We start from the raw sequence: 6,476 nt of genomic DNA, 5'->3' as shown, positions 1-6,476 counted from the left end.
AAAATATCTGCAGATATGTAGTTTTACATGAGTTCATATTGCAGTTTGTAACAAGGAACATAGCAATGACCCTTATACAAACACAGTGGTATTTCCAATTGGGTCACTATGGCTATTCTACTTAACCACATTGGTTCAAAAAACATTTGTACAGTTTCGGTTGTTTCACTAAAACATGACCAGTAAAGCACTATAGTGGATTATAATGAGACAAACCAACAAGGCCCTTTCATGTGGCCAACATAGACTTACACTTAGCCAGCACTCATTTTTAACCTTGATGATTTTTACACTTTCACTTGACACATACCACTACAGTACCTTCACCTGTAATATCACGATGGACCACCTGTTCGTTTTTTTATCGTTTTAATCACTAACGAGACGAGCAACACACTCCAATATGGTGCCCAGCATATGACTCTCCGAATGGTGCTCCCCGTTCTAGTGCCCGCTTTATTAACAGCAACGATTACCGGCAGTCACAGCAATACACGCCGATGCTGCTGCACGGCGGTATGTTCTGAGTGGAGACTCCGCCGTACGTCTAGAACAGTACTAAGTAAGTACAGAGGAACTTTTGCCTCCACGAGCCTCTCTGGCAGTCCTCATGTGCTAGTACTCACACGTCTCTCCTTAAATTTTAGGGCACCAACCAGCAAGCGCCCGGGGACAGACGCTGTAAACACGCCGACATCCTCAGTAAGCGCGGCTCCCGGTATTCTTTATGTTCTTTATATTATTATTTCCATGTAATTGGTATTTTCACAGCACTTCAATGCCGCCAGCACTGTTGTTTTTGTTTCAGCCATTTAATTGAACAGAGGCTGAAGAAACACATTGTGGCCCATACAGAGTATTACCAATACAATTAAGGTATTGGAGACTTCCCTATATATGCAATTTAGCAGGTAAAGCGCTGCAGATGCATGCTTATGCGCACCATGTTCACATCTTTCGGACAGGAACTTTCGCACAGATGGTCCATCCCCAACAGTATTATAGACACAACCATAACGTGGTAACTTTTATCATAGACACACTCAGTACGCCTTGATCCATTTTTTAGACCCACATAACGCTTGAATTTTAGACAAACCGGTGGAGACAAGCATAGGCACTTGGTTACAATGATTTTCTCATGCACGGTGACACCATATCACAGTCTGCACTCTTGTCGCTTATAGACAACTGTTTTAATTTAGGTTTGCGTCAGTTTAATAGTTTTTTCTTTAATTGTTGTAGTTGTCCCTTGATAAGTCCTGATGAGGCCTAAACTTGGAGGCCGAAACGCGTTGACACATGTTTTTGCAAGATTGAGTCCTTGAAAAGGTTCAAATTTTGTAAATATTCGGGCCTCACCACACTAGATACCTTCGGGAAGAAATTTAGAAGGACTTTAAGAGAGGTCACGACATGGACCATCAATCATCGCTATATAGTGGATTACAACTCTAAAAAATATCAGTAACCACTATTCCAAAAAAACGCGACATTAGGGGACAACACCTACTGAAAGTTTGCTTTACACGGAGGCTGCAACAGTAATACAGCAGCTACCTATGGGACTTAATGTTGTACAGTTAAATTCTGTACAGTTATCTTGTGTTTATGTATATTTTTTGTTTAGTTGGTATACTAACGCCATATGTGCTTAATGGCTAATGAGACATTCTCGGCTTTACTTTAATTGATAAATAAAATTTGGGAAGTAATTTAACGACGAAAAATGAATTGATCACATTTTTTGATAACGAATGATATACATCTATCCCGGCTTGGTTGAACCCCCATTGGTTTTGTCAGTTTGTGCCCAGACCAAGCACGGGTTATTGGGTCACCCTCTATTTTTTGATACAACTTTATTAAGACAGGCCTATCCGCCACCTTTTCCGGGGCGGTAATAGCGACATCAAAAGCACGGCGGAAACACATCACAGAAGTCAAAGGACTCACCTCTGGAGAATCAGGGAACAACCACGACGCCATGGAGCCCGAGTTGCACATCTTCCCCATGCTTGCATACCTTTTCCTGCATTATGAACATCAATGCCGGCGAAGATGACCAAGGTGAGTACTGCCCCCTAGCACAAAAGGGAGGGGGGAAGAGAGTGACACACACATGCAACACCCCCACCCCAACACCACACACACAACCAGATGCATTAACATAACATATTCACCCCGTACCACTCAGGAATAATGCAAGGACAAAAGGAATTGATTAAAGTGAGTGTAATAAGACAAAATAGTATAAATAAGTGCTTCAAATTTAAAATGTATATACATATTTACAAATGAAGGGACCCTGCCCAGACCTCAATGTCCGTGGGCCACAGGGCCACAACACATAGGCCAATGCCCCACCTTACTCCTGCAACAACACGGAGAGAACACTGCAGGGGCATCAGGTAGAAAATACACAGGCACCTCTGGGGGACGGGGAATGCGGGGGCACCTCAGCCGGGAGATGATACAATGCCACTTGTCCTGGAGGGGGCCACATGCCCTGTGTGATGTCCTGGGGAGTGCAAGGCCACAGTCTCTCAAGTGGGTGGTTTGCCCACTGCTTGTCCTGGGGAGTGCAAAGCCACAGTCTCTCAAGTGGGTGGTTTGCCCACTGCTTGGTCCTGGGGAGTGCAAGGCCACAGTCTCTCAAGTGGGTGGTTTGCCCACTGCTTTGTCCTGGGGAGTGCAAAGCCACAGTCTCTCAAGTGGGTAGTTTGCCCACTGATTGGTCCTGGGGAGTGCAAAGCCACAGTCTCTCTAGTGGATGGCTTCTCCACTGGTTCTGGAGGGGGCATTGTGCCCAGTGTGCTACATCCTGGCAAGGATGAGTTGAGTGGATGGCTTCTTCTACTGGTTCTGGAGGTGGCCTTGTATCCTGTGATACAGCACTTGGGGAGTACAAGGTCACAGTCTCTCACCTGGGTGTCACACCCACAGGATTTGCAGGGTCCAGGAAGCACTACAGTCCATGAAGGCAGGACTACACACTGCCCAACGGCGGTGACGGCTGTTCAGTGGTAGAAGTGGCAGGGCTTGTGTTGGGGATTGAAGTGGTGGGGGGAGGCTCCAGCCCTTCCCCTGCAGCCTTGGACGGCTGCCCACTGGGGCTGCTGCTGTTGGCAGTGGTGCTGGCACTGGTGGTGGGAGGCTCCAGCCCTTCCCCTGCAGCCTCGGATGGCTGCCCACTGCGGCTGCTGCTGCTGGTGGTGGTGGGGGGAAGCTCCAACCCTTCACCTGCAACCTCGGATGGCTGCCCACTGGGGCTGCTTTTGGTGGTGGTGGAAGGTCCTGCCCATTCCCTGCAGTCTCGTACAGCTGCCCACTGGGGCTGCTGCTGGTGCTGGTGGCGGTGCTGGCAGTGATGGGCGAGGCTCCAGCCCATCCCCTGCAGCCTCGGACTGCTGCCCACGGGGGCTGCTGCTGCCAGTGGCAGTACTGGTGGCGGTGCTGGCAGTGGTGGGGGGAGGCTCCAGCCCATCCCCTGCAGCCTTGGATCGCTGAACCACCATGGTTGGTGGTGGGGGCTCTGTAGAAGTCCCAGCACCAGGCCTCCTGTCCTTCAATCCTGCTGGTGCAAGCCCCTTGCCCCTCCCTTTGGCAGCTGGTGGTGCCTCCTTGCCCTTCCATTTGGCAGCTGGTGTTGCCTCCTTGCCCTTCCCTTTGGCAGCTGGTGGTGCCTCCTTGCCCTTCCTCGACACACCTGGTGCAGGAACACTTTCAGTGCTGCTGTCTGGTTCCCTGGAGCCTCTCCCACCACCTGCAGTAGCTGTCGACACTACTGTGGCCATGGACTGGGTGGCTGAGGTGCTCGCCTGGGTTCTGACCACCCTGGCCTGACATGAAGGATGGGGGAGGGAGAGGGAAGAGGTCAACGGTGGAGAGGAAAAGCTTCTTAGGGACATTGGGGCGGAGGAGGGTGAAGGTTTCGGAGTGGAGGAAGAGGGAGTGGTTGTAGGAGATTTCTGTCTCCTGAGTTTGGGTGCAGGTGCATGGGCTGGATGCTGTTGTGAGATGGATGGCTGTTGGGTGTTTGAGTGCTTGCGTTTGGGTACTTTGGAAGGAGGGGGCACAGACACAGTGGAAGAGGACACAGGGGAAGTGTGCATGGATGTGAGGGCTGCCAGTGAGGGGCGTGCTGGTGATGGAGGTAGTGGATGAGTATGTAGTGCATGCAGGTGTGAGTGGAGACAGTACTGGGAGGAAGGTGGATGAGGAGGGGGACACAGTGGAGGTAGTGGATGTTGGTGTGTCTACATCTGGATGGTGTTTGTGTGAGTGCCTGTGGGATGATGTGTGGTGCTTGTGTTTGCCTGAGACACTTCCGTGTGTTGTCCTGGGTGCTTGGGATAGGTTGGGGTTGAGGGGAATGGGACTGGGTAGAGGAAGTTGGAGAGGGGAGGCTAGAAACAGGGTCAATGGCTGCCATCAGAGAGGAGGTCAGAGCCTGGATTGATCTCTGTTGGGACGCCATGCCAGAGTGAATGCACTCCAGGAATGCATTTGTTTGTTGCAAATGGGCTGCCAGCCCCTGGATGGTATTCACTATGGTTGACTACCCAACAGAGATGGATCGCAGGAGGTCAATAGCCTCCTCACTCAGGGCAGCAGGGCTAACTGGGGCCAGGCCTGAAGTGCCTGGGGCGAAGGAGATGCCCACCCTCCTGGGTGAGCGGGCATGGGAAACTCGCTGAGGGGCTGCTGGGAGGGCAGTGCTGGCATGGGGGGTGGCGGCTGTACCGGTAGTTGGGGTGGCCACAGAGGTGTCCGTCACCATCAGGGAGCTTCCATCAGAGGAGGAATCACTCTCAGAACTGTCCCCTCCTGTCTCCACCGTGGTGCTCCCCTTGCCCTCTGTCCCACTGGTGCCCTCACTGTCGGTGGATTCGGCCTCCTGGGCCATGTGGGATGCAGCTCCCTCCGTCACCTGTGCCTCTGCTCCTCTGCCAGATGATGCTAATGCACAGAAGGCAAGGCGACAAAACAAAAAGGGGGGAAAGAGACAAAGGATACACTTAGTCAATGGCCGTTGGCGTATACAACACACACACACACAGGGAACAGCCCTACGCACTAGGCAATGCACCAACAGTCACAATGCTAGTCACCAGCCCATGGACAGGGATACCTAATGCCAATTGCAGCATACCTGATACCCACAGACCCCTGCCCAGTAGTAGATGCCTACTAGCTTGGTAGGAGGTGGTGTACATCAGACCCTGCCCAACATGGGACCTACCCTGCAATGTCTGGCCTGGCCTAGAGGCACCCACAGGCCCACATCCCCCACCCGGAGACCACCCCACTATGTGCAAGTAGTATATTGTGAAACTGTATTCACCCCCTTGTGGCTGCTGTGATGCCCACAAGCACCCATCCAGCTCCGGATAGACCACCGCCAGTATGCGGGCCATCAGGGGAGGGTCAAGGTTCAATGGGCAACCCTTCCTCGTTGGGAGGCCACACCCAGCTGGGACTCCGCTGTCTTCCTTGCCCAGTGTCTCAGATCCTCTCACCGTTTGCGTCAGTGGGTGCTCCACCTGCCGTAGACCTCCAGGGTCCACACGTCCTTGGCGATGGCACGCCACATACCCTTTTTCTGATGGGCACTGACCTTCAGAAAAATACACATAGAAAAAAGGTATCAGTCAGACTGACCGGACTGTTACACTCATGTCCCACCATAGCCCTCACATCCCCATTAGCACAGACAATGCCCCCAAAACATGCAGCACGCTGCCCAGGACCCTTCCACCAACCCCACCCCTACACAAGGCCCTCACACACAGCACTCCATGCATTCATGCCCCATGCATCGTCCTCACAGTGTACTCACCTGTTGATCTGGAGGCCCATACAGCATTCGGTACTGGAGTAGGACCCCATCCACCAGTCTCTCCAACTCCGCAGCGGTGAAGGCTGGGGCCCTTTCCCCAGTGACTCGAGCCATGGTTGGTTCCAGACACAGGTCACAGCAGCACTTGCAGTTTAGGTCCTCTCCTGTTGAAGGTCAGGTAGCAAGTGAGTGAACAGATAGAAAATGGTGGTCAGGTCCTTGACGGGGCGTACCGTCACCGCCGGCGTACATCATCAGTGGCCACTGTAACCCATAGGGCCCAATGACAACCAATGAGGAGTTGCACAGTGGTACTCAATCGCCTCCCGCGATGACGCACAACATCAGCGTCATTACCTCATTTCCACATGTCCATCAACACAGGACAGGTGGACGCCATTTCGGGGGGGGGCAGGCCATGGCACCTAACTGTGTCACAGTACACATAGGCACTATTTGGACCTATTTAACAATATACTGTTACAGTCACAACATGCAGTGCAGTGTAGTGTTTGGAAATGTGGAATACTGACCAGCTGCTCACTGTTTTGCCCCATAGATTGCAACCGCTGTGGATGAATAGGAGATGGAGACATCCCCCCGTGTACAGACTCCTGGTGGACTTGGCAACAAT

General features: G+C 52.0%; 1 long non-coding RNA gene across 1 annotated transcript in view; it reads left to right on the top strand.

Moving 5' to 3' along the window:
- Positions 1 to 476: 476 nt before the first annotated feature.
- Positions 477 to 6,476, top strand: part of LOC138301933 (uncharacterized) — a 162,052-nt gene continuing 156,052 nt past the window's right edge. The window contains exons 1-2 of the long non-coding RNA XR_011205173.1: positions 477 to 562; positions 648 to 702. This is a non-coding gene — a long non-coding RNA (uncharacterized lncRNA). The remainder of the gene's footprint in view (positions 563 to 647; positions 703 to 6,476) is intronic.

This window comes from Pleurodeles waltl, chromosome 6 (assembly GCF_031143425.1).
Source record: "Pleurodeles waltl isolate 20211129_DDA chromosome 6, aPleWal1.hap1.20221129, whole genome shotgun sequence".
Taxonomy (NCBI): domain Eukaryota; kingdom Metazoa; phylum Chordata; class Amphibia; order Caudata; family Salamandridae; genus Pleurodeles; species Pleurodeles waltl.
Note: the sequence above shows the minus strand (reverse complement) of the source record. Positions and strands in the feature narration are given on the sequence as shown.